The sequence below is a fragment of the Akebia trifoliata genome, chromosome 6 (assembly GCF_017979445.1).
Source record: "Akebia trifoliata isolate Shusen 1 chromosome 6, ASM1797944v1, whole genome shotgun sequence".
Classification (NCBI taxonomy): domain Eukaryota; kingdom Viridiplantae; phylum Streptophyta; class Magnoliopsida; order Ranunculales; family Lardizabalaceae; genus Akebia; species Akebia trifoliata.
Window position 1 is genome coordinate 16,552,504 of NC_141380.1, and position 17,081 is coordinate 16,569,584.

Consider the following 17,081-nt stretch of genomic DNA (forward strand, 5'->3'; position numbering starts at 1 on the left):
TCTTTCAGTATATTTGTGGATAATCATGGCATAAATGAATTGTTTAATGGGTTGGTGTACAAAATTCAAAATGTAATCTTCTTTTTCAAAATGTCTTACCGACTCCGTGTCGATGCCAGCTCCATGCTGATGTAATCATTTTAAATTTTACCGACTCCGTGTCGATGCCAGCTCCGTGCTGATGAAATCTTTTTTAAAATGCTTTACCGACTCCGTGTCGATGCCAGCTCCGTGCTGATGAAATTTCTCTTTTAAAATGTTTTACCGACTCCGTGTCGATGCCAGCTCCGTGCTGATGAAATCGTTTTTAAATTTTACCGACTCCGTGTCGATGCCAGCTCCGTGCTGATGAAATTTCTTAAAAAAAAAAAATGCTTTACCGACTCCGTGTCGATGCCAGCTCCGTGTTGATGAAATTTCATTTTTTCAAAATGCTTTACCGACTCCGTGTCGATGCCAGCTCCGTGCTGATGAAATTTAAAAAAAATGCTTTACCGACTCCGTGTCGATGCCAGCTCCGTGCTGATGAAATTTCATTTTTTCAAAATGCTTTACCGACTCCGTGTCGATGCCAGCTCCGTGCTGATGAAATCGTTTTTAAATTTTACCGACTCCGTGTCGATGCCAGCTCCGTGCTGACGAAATTTCTTTTTCAAATACTTCACCGACTCCGTGTCGATGCCAGCTCCGTGCTGATGAAATTTCACTTTTTCAAAATGCTTTACCGACTCCGTGTCGATGCCAGCTCCGTGCTGATGAAATCATTTTTAAATTTTACCGACTCCGTGTCGATGCCAGCTCCGTGCTGATGAAATTTCTTTTTCAAAAATGTTTTCCCGACTCCGTGTCGATGCCAGCTCCGTGCTGATGAAACTACATTTTTCAAAATGTTTTCCCGACTCCGTGTCGATGCCAACTCTGTGTTGATGTAATTCTTTTTCAAAATATTTTGCTAGTCCCGTGTTAATGCCAACTTCGCGTTAATGTCGGCTCCAAACCAAAGAACTCTTTCTTTAAAACTCGTTCGCTTTAAAATAAATAACTTTTACCCGACCTAATAAAATGTCAGGCATTTTTCTTTTTGTAAACAAGATAGTAATGCTTGGTCTTCTGTACCCAAAGGTGGCCAAACGAAAGAAGTACAAACAACCTGAGAAGCCTCCGTATTTCCTTCGATCTACATCAACTATGAGCAACTCAGAGGACCCACAACCTGCGACAAGTGAACTTGCTGAAGCTAATGCAATGATAGCGAAGTTAATAGAAACAACGAAAAGACAAGAACAAATGTTGATGGCTGTTTTTAGTAATACTAACTTCCTACAAGCGCAAGCCGCTCAGCACCAAGCATCTGGATCAAATCCAGAACCCCTTGAACAGACACGACCAGATCAACAGACCACCACACCTCCTACGGTGCCAATGTATCAGGGCCCTCCACTTTACATCCCACAGAATCAACCACCTCCGGTGGTAATCCCAGATGATGAGTGTGACTTCAGGGTGCCTGAGGCCAAAAATGCCACTGATAACAAAATGGCCCAGCAGATAGAGTCTCTCCAAGAAGAAATGAGACGAATGAAGGGTGCAAATACTTTAGGAGGGACAAGATTCAGGGACCTTTGCTTTTATCCTAATGCACAGTTGCCGGCCAAGTTCAAATGTCCGGAGTTTGAGAAGTACAGTGGGGTGGGGTGTCCTCTGTCACATCTAAAACTATACTGCGGATCCATGTGCCAATACGGCGAAGATGACAGGCTACTGGTGCAATTGTTTCAAAGAAGCTTGACAGGGCCAGCACTTAAATGGTTTTCCGGATTGGACCATACGCTTATCAAAAGTTGGCAAGACTTGGCTGAAATGTTCTGGCATAATTATCGGTTCAACACTGATGTAGGTTTGGATCGAAATGATATGGCCAAGATGACTAGAAAGCAAAGGGAAACAGTAAAAGAGTACGCCCAGAGATGGCGGGAGTCTGCCTCACAAGTGAGGCCTGCAATGACTGAACAAGAGATGAACACCACGTTCATCTCAACACTAGGGCATGCCTTTTATACTCATCTAGTTGGACATACCACGGGCACTTTCTCCAATCTTGTTCAAGTGGCAGACCGGGTCGAGGATGGGATCCGAACTGGTTTAATATTTGACTTCACAGCCCTAAGTGCAGCAGCAGGGACATCGGCACAGAAGAAGTTCGTGCCTTTTGTCAAAAAGAAAGAGGAAACTCAAATCAACAATGTACAACCCAGCCAACCTCTTTTCATTCAGGCACCAGTTCAGAGGCCGCAGGCACCACAAGTCCCTTGGGCGCCAGTACCTCGAGCTGCTTGGGCTCCAGCACCGCAGAACCCCTTTCAGACAGTTCCTCTGCAAGCACAACCAGCACCACAGTATGGGCAAAACCAACAGGCACGACCTAACAGGGTAAACAGAGTATTTACCAGATTGCCCATGACACTATCAGAATTACTGCCACTCTTACTCAGAGGAGAATATCTGGTAAAACGTCCACCAAATCCTGAGGCTGTGAAAGGGCCAGGGTACAACCCTAACCTGCTCTGTGAATTCCACATGGGTGCACCAGGACACTCCACAGATCAGTGCTGGCAACTCAAGCACCAGGTGCAAAATTTGATAGATAAAAAAGCACTCATACTGGATGGACCTGCCAACCCACCCCAACAACAGAATATCAATCAAAACCCCCTACCTACTCACAATGGAGAGGGGAGTGGGCATAGGGTAAATGTCATCTGCGGAGAACTCGACTTCAATCCCTCGGATTTGATAGCGCCTATCGGTGCAAAAGTCAGGGTACGCTTCACGAAGGAATCAAGGACGTCAACGGTTAACACAGTCAACCGTTATACAGATTCATCGCAGAATTCACAGCTACCTCTCAGAATGGCCAACCTCACCATCCATCCCCCTCATCAAAATACCGCTACCCGACCACCTTTAGTTATACCTTACGGATCACCCCATCATCAAAATTCAACCCGACCTCCCCTTGTTATACCCTACACACCACCATATTCCCAAGGATCAACTCGACCCCCTCTCCATATACCATACACCTCATCTTCACGACCACCGCTCATCATCCCATACACTCCATCAAAACCATCGCCACCACCTCTCATCCTCAATGTAAAACCCGATCCACCTCCCATGACCATACACTCACCCAAACCATTCCCTTATAACTCTATCCAGGCAGTTCCCTGGAGTTACGAGACAACCATCACCACAACCTCCGGGGTTGAAGCCATGAAGAAAGCAATGGTGGCCGACATTGGGCATATGACAAGGGCAGGGCGATACAAAAAAATATCGAAAAATGGGGTGAAAATCAAGGAAGAAGGCAAAGGGGTGACCGACGAAGAGAAAAGAGAAGCAAAGGGAAAGGGTAAGCTGTATAAGGAGGAGAAGACGGAAGAAAAAGTGAAAGTGACAGACGAAGAAGCCACAGACTTTATTAAGCTCGTCCTCAAGAGAGAGCATAATATAGTGGACAGATTGAACAAACAGCCAGCTCAAATCAGTATCCTAGGTCTAATGCAAAAGTCAGAAGAATACCAAGAGGCATTACTGAGAGTTTTGGAAAAATCGCATGTACCTGCAACTACCTCACCTACGCAACTAGAACAAACGATTGGCCAGATAATGGCCCCCAATCCCATTATTTTCACTGAAGATGAATTTGTGCCTGGAGGAACGGGGCACGTCGAGCCACTAAACATCATGGTCATATGCAAGGGCATGATGGTTGCCAGGGTGCTGATTGATAATGGCTCAGCGCTTAATGTTTGTCCACTTGAAACCTTCCGGAAGCTCAACGCTGATTGGTCTCATGTGAAGCCCAACAACAAGGTCGTCCGAGGCTTTGACAGCTCAAGAAGAGACTCCTTGGGAGAGGTGGATTTACCCATCACAATAGGCCCGTGCACCTTCGAAGTAACATTTGAAGTCATGGAAATACCGACAACCTTCAATTTATTACTGGGCAGGCCATGGATCCACATAGCAGGGGCAGTACCTTCTTCTCTACACCAGAGAGTCAAATTCATCATGGGACAGAGAATGATATCCGTTTTGGCAGAAAACTTGATCCCGGCCGGCAGAGCTCCGGACGTGCCATTTATTGATATAGAGATGACGAAGGACAAGGCACTCTACCATTCGTACCAATTCGCGGCTGTCAATCACATCGAGAAGGGGAAGGAGAAGGTAAGAGCAAAGCTATCAAGAGCAAACCTTATGATTGGTCGGATCATGAAGAGGGCAGGTTATCGACCCAAGCAGGGGTTGGGACCAGGAGGAAGAGGAAGAGCTACACCGGTCGAAGCAAGAAAGGATACTCATTATTTTGGTCTGGGGTTTAGGCCCACAAAGAAGGATATAGCAGAAATGAAAGAAAAGAAGAAAGAACTTCGACTAGCAAGAAAGCAAAATCGGGAATCGAATGTCTGGAACCTCGGCCGAGTCCCTCACATTAGCGTTAGCTTCTCAAAGTCTCATATCAGACCCGACAACCTATCGGAACCACCATTGGCAAAAAGGGCAAAAACGGTAAAAATCGCACCACTGCACTTTCAAGAAGACTCAGTTGTTGAGTCCCAACCATCCTTCGTAGAAGGCATTGATGTTTTATTCAATGGGGATTCCAACGAAAGTCTATCCGAGACCGTTTTAAAATCAACCAAAGTGGAAACTACTACGACCAAGAGAAAAAATCACCCTTTTCAACGGGCATTGACTGGGCATCAGTCGTCATCCCACCAAGCTTGGGAGGGACCATGCCCCAATCTGACAAAAATCAATCGGAGATCATGGTTATCTCCGAACCACCAACCAAATCACCCAACACATCACTCTCACATCTCATCCGCCCCCTCAGAGAAGGGGAAGTTCTGAACAATTGGGAGGAATTCCCATTGACCATTGAGGCTGTTGAGGCCTCCAAAAAAAAACTCCGTTAAACGAATCTAGTTTGCCCGAGGATCATAACGAGCCCTCGTCCTCGGGTAAAGACTGTTTTGAGGGCTCCCTATCTTTATTAACGAATTCGCATGATTGTTCTTCTTATTTCAGGTATTCGAAAAGCAACAAAAAAACAAATATTCCTCAAAAAACAAAAAAATCAAAAATTTATCAAAAGTCAAAAAAATCAAAAAGCTTTCAAAATTACAAAAAAATAGATATTTTCCAAAAAAAAAAAGTTTTCAAGGGATATGTCTCAATCAAATGAGTACCCAGATAAAACAGAATTTGAAAGGGACGAGTATGATTTCGATCTTGAACTCGACTTTGACCTCATGGGGATCGAAGAAGAGTCTGAGGACGAAATGGAGTACCCGCCTAAAGAAATCAAAGACTTGGTAGAACGTCACGAGAAAGGTGTTCAGCCAAACATTGAGGATACAGATTCAATCAATCTTGGTACCGAAGAGGACCCACGAATTGTCAAGATCGGAGCCTTATTAACGTCACAACAAAAGGAAGAAATGATCAAACTCTTACAAGATTATCAAGATGTCTTCGCATGGTCGTACAGGGATATGCCGGGATTGGACACAGATCTTGTCGTGCACAAGCTACCAATTGCCTCCGGAAGTAAGCCGATTAAGCAGAAGTTGAGAAGATTAAAGCCAGAATGGACTCTCAAGGTCAAGGACGAAGTCATGAAACAGTTCGAAGCCGGATTTCTTGCAGTCTCTACGTACCCTGAGTGGTTGGCTAATGTCGTCCCAGTACCCAAGAAAGATGGGAAGGTACGCATGTGTGTTGACTATCGGGACCTAAACAAGGCCAGTCCTAAGGATGATTTCCCACTTCCACACATCGACACTCTAGTCGATAGTACGGCTGGGCATGGCATGTTCTCGTTCATGGACGGCTTTTCAGGCTATAACCAGATAAAAATGGCGGAAGAAGACCAGGAAAAGACTGCATTTATCACGCCATGGGGTACTTTCCACTACAAAGTCATGCCATTCGGGCTGAAAAACGCAGGGGCGACTTACCAACGGGCAATGACCGCACTATTCCACGATATGATCCACAAGGAAATGGAGGTCTACGTAGACGACATGATTGCTAAATCCGGCATTGAAGAAGATCATCTGGTGAATCTCAAGAAGTTGTTCGACAGGCTCAGAAAGTACAGTTTGAGGCTCAATCCTGCAAAGTGTGTATTTGGGGCAACATCGGGCAAACTACTGGGTTTCATCGTCAGCAGAAGAGGCATCGAGATAGATCCGGCAAAAACCAAGTATATCCTCGAGATGAAAGCACCCGTTTCAGAGAGAGATGTTCGGGCATTCTTGGGAAGAATACAGTATATTAGTCGTTTCATTGCACAGCTTACGCCTATCTGTGAGCCAGTCTTCAAACTACTCAGGAAAGACACACCGAAGAAATGGAACAAGGACTGTCAGGAAGCGTTCGACAAGATTAAGCAATATCTGCTCAATCCACCAGTCCTAGTCCCTCCTACTCTAGGGCGACCTTTGCTGATGTACATCTCGGTACAAGAAACGTCAATGGGGTGTGTGCTAGGGCAACACGATGAATCAGGACGGAAAGAACAAGCCATTTACTATCTCAGCAAGAAATTTACCGAGTATGAAGCAAAATATTCAACACTTGAGAAGACTTGCTGCGCATTAGTCTGGGCATCTCAACGACTACGCCACTATTGCTTAGTTACTCAACTATGCTTATTGCTAGAATGGACCCCCTGAAGTATCTTTTCGAGAAACCAGCATTAACAGGTCGCACTGCAAAATGGCAACTATTGTTATCTGAGTTTGACATCACCTATGTCACTCAAAAAGCCATCAAGGGCAAGCAATCGCCGACCACCTAGCCGAGCACCCGTTGCCTGATTACGAGCCATTAAAAACGAACTTTCCTGACGAAGCCATACTGATCACTGAGGTTGAAGACGATAATGATGAACCAGGTGGAAAATGTACTTCGACGGAGCGGCCAATCAGAAAGGAAACGGAATAGGGGCAGTTCTGATCAAGCCAGATGGATCCCACGTGCCAATCGCAATCAGACTAAAATTTCAATGTTCCAACAATGAGGCTGAATACGAAGCATGCATAGCAGGGTTGAAGGCAGCACTGGATCTCGAGGTAGATGAAATCGATGTTTTCGGAGATTCAAGCTTAGTAGTCTATCAGACGACTGGAGAATGGAAGACCCGAGAGCAAAGACTGGTTCCTTACCACGAGTACTGGAAGAACTAAGCTCACGCTTCGATAGGATTTCATTCACGTACATGCCGAGAGCTAAGAATCAGTTTGCAGATGCACTAGCTACACTTGCCTCTATGATCAACATCTCGGAAGACCTAATCATCGACCCTATTGAGATTGGAATTCAAGATGAGCCAGCCTATTGCTTACCCGTCGAAGTAGAAGAATCTGAAGAAAAGCCATGGTATTTGACATCAAGGCATATCTTGAAGATCGAACACTTCCCTCAGACGCAACGCCAAATGATAGAAGGACCATTCAGAGGCTAGCAGGACAATTTTTCTTGAGCAACGGTATTCTGTACAAGAAGTCGCACCATGAGATCTTACTTAGGTGTGTGGCAGAAACAGAAGCGAAACGACTAATTGAGACTGTACATGGAGGAGTCTGCGGACCTCACATGAATGGTCATATGCTTGCTAAGAAGATCATGAGGATGGGATATTATTGGTCGACAATGGAAAGTGACTGCTATCAGCATGTCCGCAAATGCCATCTATGCCAAATATATGCCAACAAGATCAATGCCCCACCTTCAGAACTACATAATATGACTACTCCTTGGCCCTTCTCACTCTGGGGCATGGACGTCATTGGGCAGATCTCGCCAAAAGCTGCAAATGGGCATCGTTTCATCCTTGTTGCTATCGATTACTTCACAAAATGGGTAGAAGCTGCATCCTACGCCAATGTTACCAAGAGCAACGTCATGAAGTTTGTCAAGAACAACATCATTTGTCGGTATGGACTTCCAAGCGGATTGGTAACTGATAATGCTAAGAACTTCAAGAACAAAGATATGATCAAAATGTGCGAAGACTTCCAGATCACCCATCACAACTCTGTACCCTACAGACCTAAGATGAATGGAGCAGTCGAGGCAGCCAACAAGAACATCAAGAAAATAATCGAGAAGATGGCAGTTACATACAAAGATTGGCACGACATGTTGCCTTTGCCCTACACGCCTACCGGACTTCGTTCGAACTTCGACTGGGGCAACTCCGTATTCATTGGTTTACGGAATGGAAGCAGTCTTACCCGTAGAGGTTGAGATTCCTTCCCTCCGAATCTTAAAAGAAGCAGAGTTAGATGAAATTGAATGGATTCAAGCTCGGTTCGATCAGCTGAATCTGATTGAAGAGAAACGCCTTGCAGCCATTTGCCATGGACAGATCTATCAACGACGAATAGCTCGCGCCTATAACAAGAAAGTTAAGCCTAGGGATTTCTCGCCAGGAGACTTGGTCTTAAAGAAGATTCTGCCAATCCAAGAAGACGCCAGAGGAAAGTTCAGACCAAACTATGAGGGACCATTCATCGTACAGAAGGTAATGACAGGAGGAGCTCTGATTCTCACAGAAATGGACGGACAAGTCTTCCCGCAACCGATCAATGCTGACACTGTTAAGAAATATTACGCCTAAGACCTGACCCTGAGATGACGAAAGGCCATTTTTGTTATCCCAAACAAACCATCACACCCTAGTCAACCCTTTTGAGCCATCACGTTCATTTCTTAACCTAAGACTGGGGTAAGTCAACAACTACAAAAAAAAAAAAAAAAAAAAAAAAAAAGATCAGAAAGAAATAGAAAAATCAAAAGCATCAAAAGTACTCCTGGCCCGCATGAGGATAAACTGTGAACGGCTAAAAATACAAAAAAAATCAAGAAAGTCAAAAACTCGAACACTTGATCTTGGCTCGACCCAAATCTCCAGCCTAAACAAGTTCGAGAGACGCTGGGAGGAGACATAGATCACTTTTCCGAAACAAAAATAGACGAACCCCATGTTTATTCCACTTTAGATCCAGACCTTAACCTTTTTGTAACCTTCCACTACCATAAGCCTAAGCCAACGTTTCGTCCTACTTAAAGTCCTTTTTGATCAGGAAATGTTCTAGGGCAACATAACGACAGTGGCAACACCAATGATCTTGCAACTTGGTCCGGACCTCAAAGTCTTGTCAGTCGTTGGAAGACTCGAGAGGGGAATCCAGATCGGATATTCGAAAAAAAAAGAGTACCCCTACAAGAGTAGAGTCGTCGATCTTGCAGCTCAACTTAAGTCACCAAGCCACAAAGACACAGAGACTCCGAGCAGAATTGTAATGAAAAATCTAGAAAAATACAAGCATGGTCTGAAAGGGCATAGTGAAAACCTGAAAGGGCGCTATGAGTAAAAGAATCAGACTATGGCAAGATCAAAGCCACCAGCACGATGAAAATCCCAAAAAGGACGTCGATGCGTAAAAATGTGGAAACCGGGTCTGATGAAAACCGTAATTGGCATCAGGGGCAATAAAGGTTAAAAAAAAAAAAAAAAAAAAACACAACTCCTGGCCCGCAAGAGTATAAACTGTGAACGGCAAAATCTTTCCAAAATCCCGAGACCCAAAATAGTCTTCCAACACCATGGCACTGGGAATGACTCTAAAGGAATCAAAAGAGTAATTGACGTTTATATCCTCTGTGATTGGCAAAAATACCAAGATCGTCGCAACCAAAGGTTTTACAAACTTTGAATTTATCGTACTCATTTGATAAAGATATTTCATAAAATTTTAAAAAAAGAAAAAACTACTATTTTGGCCGATGATGAAGATTCTAGGACTTATTCAAACTTCAAGTTTTCAAAGCATTAGATACACCTGAGGCCAAGTAAGTACAAAACCTATTTTCTTTGCATTAATCTTTCAACATTCTGTAAAAAGAGTCAAGACGTTCCTACAAAGCACGGATTCGGGCAGCCCGACTCATCATCAATTTTTCAGCCTGACTCATCATCACGACTCACTAGACAAGACGCGAAGGCATCGAAGAAGGGACCGCAGGCAAGACCCCTCCTAAGATCACTCTCCGGGCCTACTGAGGTAGATAAACCATTGATCATCGAACTTACAGTTGCAACAATGGAAGAGTTTATAAGAATGACCTAACTAGGGAAATCCTTATGGATGCGTGGCCTTAACAATGCTTATGAGATTCTAAGTGAAGATGAGTACATACAAACATTCCCAAGGGGAATTGGACCAAAACTATCGAAATCAGAAGCTTCTCGAGAAACTGCCGTTGTTATCATGAATCACATTAACCTTGTTGAGATCCTTATGGATGTGAATCAGTGGTCCACCGTGTTTTCTAACATTGTTTCAAAAGCAACAACTCTTGAAGTCGTATCAATAGGCGTAGCAGAAAACTACAATGGAGCCCTTCAAGTGATGACAGTAGAATTTCAAGTCCCTTCACCTCTGGTTCTGACTTGAGAAAGTTTCTTTGTAAGGTATTGTAAACAACATGCTGAGGGAATTTGGACTGTGGTCAATGTTTCCTTGGATCATTTGCGTCCTAGCCCGATATCGAGATGTCGAAGAAGGCCATCAGGTTGTTTAAAACAAGAAATGTCAAATGGTTACTCCAAGGTTATACGGGTCGAACACGTAGAAGTGGATGATAAAGCAGTTCATAGTATATATAAAACACTAGTTAACTCCAGCCCTGGGTTTGGCGCAAAGCGTTGGGTTGCTACCCTAGATCAACAATGTGAACGCCTTGCAAATGTTATGGCTAGTAACATGCCCGCTGGAGATGTTGGTGTGATCACAAGTCAAGAAGGGCGAAAGAATACGTTGAAGTTAGCTGAAAGAATGGTGATGAGTTTTTGTTCTGGTGTAAGTGCTTCTACTGCTCACACATGGACAACATTATCGGGAAGTGGCGCTGAAGATGTAAGGGCCATGATTGGAAAAAGCATAGATGATCTCAGCAGGCCTCCTGGTATTGTGCTAAGTGCAGCTACTTCTTTCTGGCTTCCAGTCTCACCAAAGGGAGTTTTCAATTTCCTTCGCGATGAGAACTTTAGAAGTGAGTGGGACATTCTTTCTAATGGTGGTGCTGTTCAAGAAATGGCACATATTGCTAATGGTAGAGATCCTGGTAACTGTGTTTCTCTACTGCGAGTAAATACTCCAAATTCCAGTCAGAACAACATGTTGATATTACAAGAGAGTAGCACCAATGCAACAGGTCTTGGTCGATTCGGTTCCAACTGCAAAACTCTCTCTTGGATCAGTGACAGCTGTTAACAACCATATTGCTTGTGCTCCAACTGCAAAACTCTCTTGGATTTGTGGCGACTACTAACAACCTCAGTGCTTGCACCGTTGAAAGGATCAAAGGTATCAAAGGACAATGCATGAATTGAGAGGGTTAGCGTATGATAGAAACAGAGCAAAATCAACAAAAGAAGGTAACAAAAAAAAAAAAAAAATCAAAAGAATTTCAAAAAACCCCTCGAGTTGCACTCAACTCCGATTTGTCAAAACACGATCGAAGAAATAGTCGGATTTCAAAACTCATCAAATTTTCATCAAATCAAAGATCTCACACGAGCTCCGCGCCATCGAGATCAATGAATTAATAAGGCAAAACTCTATCAGACCCCGTGCTTGAGTAACCATTTTCCACAAAAATCTTCAATACAATCGATAATTCAAGATCGTGTTTTTACAGAATTTTTCTGGCCCGTACAAATAGGGGTTTAGTCTATTCTTTGCAGTTCTTTGCACGCAATTCCTGCAAAGAAGGGCAGCTGTAGACACCTCAATTTGAACGGGCCACTTCTCGAAAGGGCCCAAAAATATCGATTTTCCAAATAAATGGGCCAACGGGCCTTAAGGGCCCAACTCATTGAAAATGGACATTTTTACCAAACCGAGGCCCCTAAGACCTCTCAATGGTTTAGGAGGCCACCAAAAGGACTCGGCCTACCTTACGACTTCCCAACATTCACCGCTCCGCTTCCAAAATAAAAAACGTCAAATTTTCGATAAATTTCACCAACGGGCCTAAAAAGCCCGATTCGCCAACACGTGGCATTTTTGATCAAATTAATGATTGCAAAAATCTAAAAAAATTAAAAATTAAAAAGGTGAGACTTGAGATGCCTACCCCTCCTCTACTATCACCGCTCCGCCTCCGTATTCGTAAAAACCATTTCTAAAACCCAAGCCCAACACTACAAAACCCACAAATCATTAACCATATCCAATTCATTATCCAACCCACAACCCTAACCCATAAACCACAACCCACATCAACCAATCACTCTTTTATCATCAAAAGATGACACATGTCATCACCCCATCTCACCTCCCTCACCCAACTACCTACCCCATTAATTTGCTTTAAATCCCATCTACCCACACATCAACCCATCACCTTTTCTCTCAAATCAAACACATCTACCCACACCCCTAACCTATACCTCCCCTAATCTACCCTCATCATTCCCTACAAAACCTACATCTACAACCTAAACCTACACCATCCTCTCAAGTCAAACACTCAACCTCTCCCATCAACCTATCCCAACCCTTCATTTCCACCCACTTTAACACATGGCATCATCTCCTTCATCCTCCCAAAATATCATCAACCACCTCTTTAAATCCTCCATTCTCTTAAACCAAACACCATTTAATCTCAACCACCATCTTAAACTTACCTCACCAAACACTCCACCCAAATGGGTTGGGTAGGATCCAAACCATTTGGGTCAAAACTCACCCATTTAACCCCCCTTCCCTAAATACCCTCCAATCTCCTCTAAATTACACCCACTTCTCTCTCAAACTCATAACCATTCTACCCATTTTCTTCTTTCACTTCACCCCATTATATCCCTAAAATAACTCCTAAACATCTATAAATACCCTCATCCTCTTCCCAAAAATGGCCCCCAACCTTCACTACAAAATTCTCTCCAACTTTCTCTACTAACAACTATCACCCCTCTCACTAAGAAAAATCTCATCAATTCCCTCACACTAACCCTCCCCAAGTCTCATAAAAAAAAATCACATACTACACTCATCTCCCTTATCATCTCTTCTCTACTCCTTCAATCAAAGAAAAAGAGTTGTATTTGGTTAAAATACTAAGGACTCAAGAAGACTCAAGCAAGAAGAAGAAAAGAAGAAACAAGATACAAGGTGGGTTCAAGGCAATCCCTCCCCATCTCTCTTCTACACCCTCTCCTCCTCCCTCTTCTATCACCCTCTCCCCTTCATTTTATTTTTTAGGATGAATGGACCCCAAGGCTAAAGGTCCATAAGGGTCATTTCCATCAATGGAATGACCCTATGATCAAGCCGAAAATGAATCCCTATCTAGGGTACAAATGCACAACACGTGGCACATCGTTTTTCACATTTTTTTAAAAATCAAAATGACCGAGTTGAATTGAGGTTACCACTATTTAGTGGGGAGAAAAGGGTGCCTAACACCTTCCCTTTTCTCCAACCGAGCCGCTTACCCCGGATCTTAAGGTTTGATCCGTACCTTATCCACGTGAGTCACTAAAATGCCAAAATGTCACTTTTTCAAAAATGCACATCGGGTGACCATTCACACCCACTTACAATATGAATGGTGGCGACTCCAAACCATCGTAGATAGGGTCATCGTAATGGCGAAATCCCGCGTCTACAAGCTCGAGTCCTTTTTTTTAGCAAGGTCATGTCTTCTTTAGATCAAGTTTACTCTTTTCCTGTTAAGTCGAGTTAGTTTGTTGAGTCTATAGAGGTTCCTGTTATCCCACCTGAATTTGATTGGATAAAGGAAATTTTTGAATACATCGAGCACATTAATGGATTAACTAATAATTTGACTTCAAGGATGATAATGGTCGAGCTCAATCCTTAATTAAGAAAACAAAGGTCATTGACCTCGGAAAAAATAACTCCTAGAGAAATTTAGATAGAGACCATCCTATCCTCCAAAAGAACACAAAGGGATAATGGATTTTGTAGACACCCCATTTTTACATCCACCTGATTAATCAACTCGTCAACCCGATCGCAATGGTTCCCAATGATGAATGTTTATTCCAATGCTCTATTTGTTACCAGATATGTTTTAGAAATCCGGATGAGGTATCTCAAAATGACAAAACTGTAGAAACCACACTACGCTAGGAAAATATGACCCCAGAAACATAAAAATCATCATCTTGCAGACAAAAATAAGCTTCACGATAAAAATACTAAAAAATGACCAAATTACCAAAATACCCCTAACCTTAAAATATCCCTAGAGCTTACGTTACGCTTAGAAAAATCCATTCAAACACACAAAATAACAAATCGAAACCAAACAAATCATTTCACCAATTTTCACAAAATTTGATAAAATTACAAAAATGCCCCTCATAAAGTTCACCATCATTTCACACAAAAAATTTCATAAATGATAAAAATCAACATCCCCATTGAATTCCTTACGAAAAATCGATTCTAAAACATCCTAAAACATAAAAAACTGACATAAAACGCGAAAAGTCCTTTTCAATGGCAAAACGGTAATTTTACAATTTTTATAATTAAAAATTTTAAAATTAATAAATAAAGCATTAAATAATTAAAGTGATATTTTAATAAAATTAATTTAATAATTTAAAATAAAAAAATTGATCAATCAGGCTCTCAGGCAAAATTGTTGAGGGTTGCCAAGATATTTATTCAAGGACCCCTCCATTTGGGGGTCTAAAGAATTAAAGATATAATAGAGGGGGGTTCTCCAAAAAATTAAAGTTAATCAAGTAAGACAAAATCTAAGGTATTAAATTCAATCAAGTAAGACTAAAGTCAAAATTAAAGTCAATTAAGTGAGACTAAAGTCAAGATATTAAAGTCAATCAAATAAGACTAAAGTCAAAATCTTAAAGTCAATCAAATAAGACAAAAAGTTAAAATCCTAATAGAGTTCTAATTAAATAATAACTCTATTTAATAGAATTCTAACTAAAATATAACTCTACCTAAAACAATTCTAATTAAAATACAACTATACCTAATAGAATTATAACTAAAATACAACTCTAACTAAAAGGATTATAATTAAACACTAATTCTATCTAAACAAACCCTTAAAAAAATCTATAAATAAGGGTCCTCACACCCTATTTTCGTATCAAATCATAAACCCTAAGAGAAGTAGGTCAAAAAGTCTCCCTAGCCTCCCATAAACCCTAATTTTGAAGTCCCAACTCCTTACCTAACACCCATACTTCGATTTTAGCTTGAAAAATACCAAAAAGCCCTTCAAAAACATCTCAAAATCCATAAAAAATTGAAGAATCTAGATCTAAGGGAGAGATACCTTACCTCGGAGATCAGAAATCAGATCAGGAGACAGAATGAAACAAGGAGTACGGTACAAAGAACAGTTTTATCAGATCTGAGGGAATATAATCTTTGCTTATCGAAGGTGAAATTTCTTTTATTTTTTTATCTAGGTTTTTTGTTAGCAATGTAATCTTATTTGGGATAAGTAGAGACCAGCATTGGCCAGGCGGGGTTGGTGCCTAACACCTTCAAACCCCGTAAAGTTTTTTTCGGATTTAGTTTTTCTTCAGTAGATTAATTTCTTTATCCGTTTAGAGTAGGTATCCGGTTCCTAAACCGTAATAACTAGGTGGCGACTCCCAAACCTCAAGGGTCAAAAGCGGGTCTGCACACCTCGCAGATCGAAGGCATTTTCAATGGTGACTCCACTGGGGACCATTGAAGATCAGACTTGAAAAACCCCAAGTATGAGATGCATTGCAAGTAGGACCTTTTTATTTGATTTTTAGGTATTTGTTTATTTGTTTATTTGTTTATTTGCTTATTTATTTATTTTTATCATTCTTTTTGGTTTGATTATGGATCATTTGTTTGGATTCCGAATACTTTATTTTGGCACATTTTCATGGTTCAATCTATGATCATTCGGAATGACCTTAAATAATTCAAGATGCCAAGAGGATAATAGTGTGGAAAAAATTGTTGTTGAACCATTCTCATTATTTGGTTTATTTTATATTTTTTGGTCTTGCATTTTTTGAATTGATTTTGGATAGGTCATTTTTGAGTATCCTTTTTTATGATTCAATCTAGGGTCGTTTTAGGATGACCCTAAATAATGAAAGATTCAAATTGACATAAATTGATGACGGAATGATGGTGGTTGGGATGAGAGTTATGATTTTTTTTTTTAAATCTTGGATGAATTTTTTTATTGCGTTACTAGGCATATGCGACGAGTTGTGAAAATAAATTATTTGTCAGTAATGTGTTAAGAAACAAAAAAGTTCCTTTTTTAATATTGTTCGTGATGAGGGGAGAATTTCAAGAAAAAAAATAAACAAAAAATTAAAATATATATATATATATATATATTTACGTGGTGTGCCGTTAGCAGAAAACAATCTTTACTGTTTTTATCTTCTTCTCCACAAAAAAGAAAACAGAAAACAATAGAAAAAATGAGAGGACGTCTCTCCAACCTCTCTCTCTCTCTCTCTAGCGATGAACATAAGATGCTTACTTGCAAGGAATTCAACAAAGAATCACATGTATTCGATTTGGAATTGTTCGTAATAAATTCAAGTCGATTGATGTTGGTGCTGGTTTTCTTGGTAAAACATAACGAAAAAACCCTCTTTTTCATTCTCTGATTTCTCTCACACAGAAGAGAAAATGAAAGAAAAGATGTATATCTTTAAATCCTTTCCTCCAAACAAAACCATCTTCTCTTCATCTCCAACTCTCCAAGAAACCTTAATCTCAACTCTCTTTAACAGTTACATCTCTCATCGAAATCTTTTCCTCTCAATTCCAAACCTGTTCGATGCTTTTTTTTCTCTCCTTCTCTGCCCTCTCTTTGCGAAAAGATGAAAATATCGCCATCATGTCGATCCATATTAAAGTACTTGAGAACTCCTCTTTCATTCGATCTACGTGGCAAATACAACGTAATATCTA

At 41.4% G+C, this 17,081-nt stretch overlaps 1 pseudogene; it reads left to right on the top strand.

Moving 5' to 3' along the window:
- LOC147400328 (homeobox-leucine zipper protein MERISTEM L1 pseudogene) overlaps nucleotides 1-12,355 on the top strand; it is a 30,708-nt pseudogene extending 18,353 nt beyond the window's left edge.
- The last annotated feature ends 4,726 nt before the right edge of the window (nucleotides 12,356-17,081 follow it).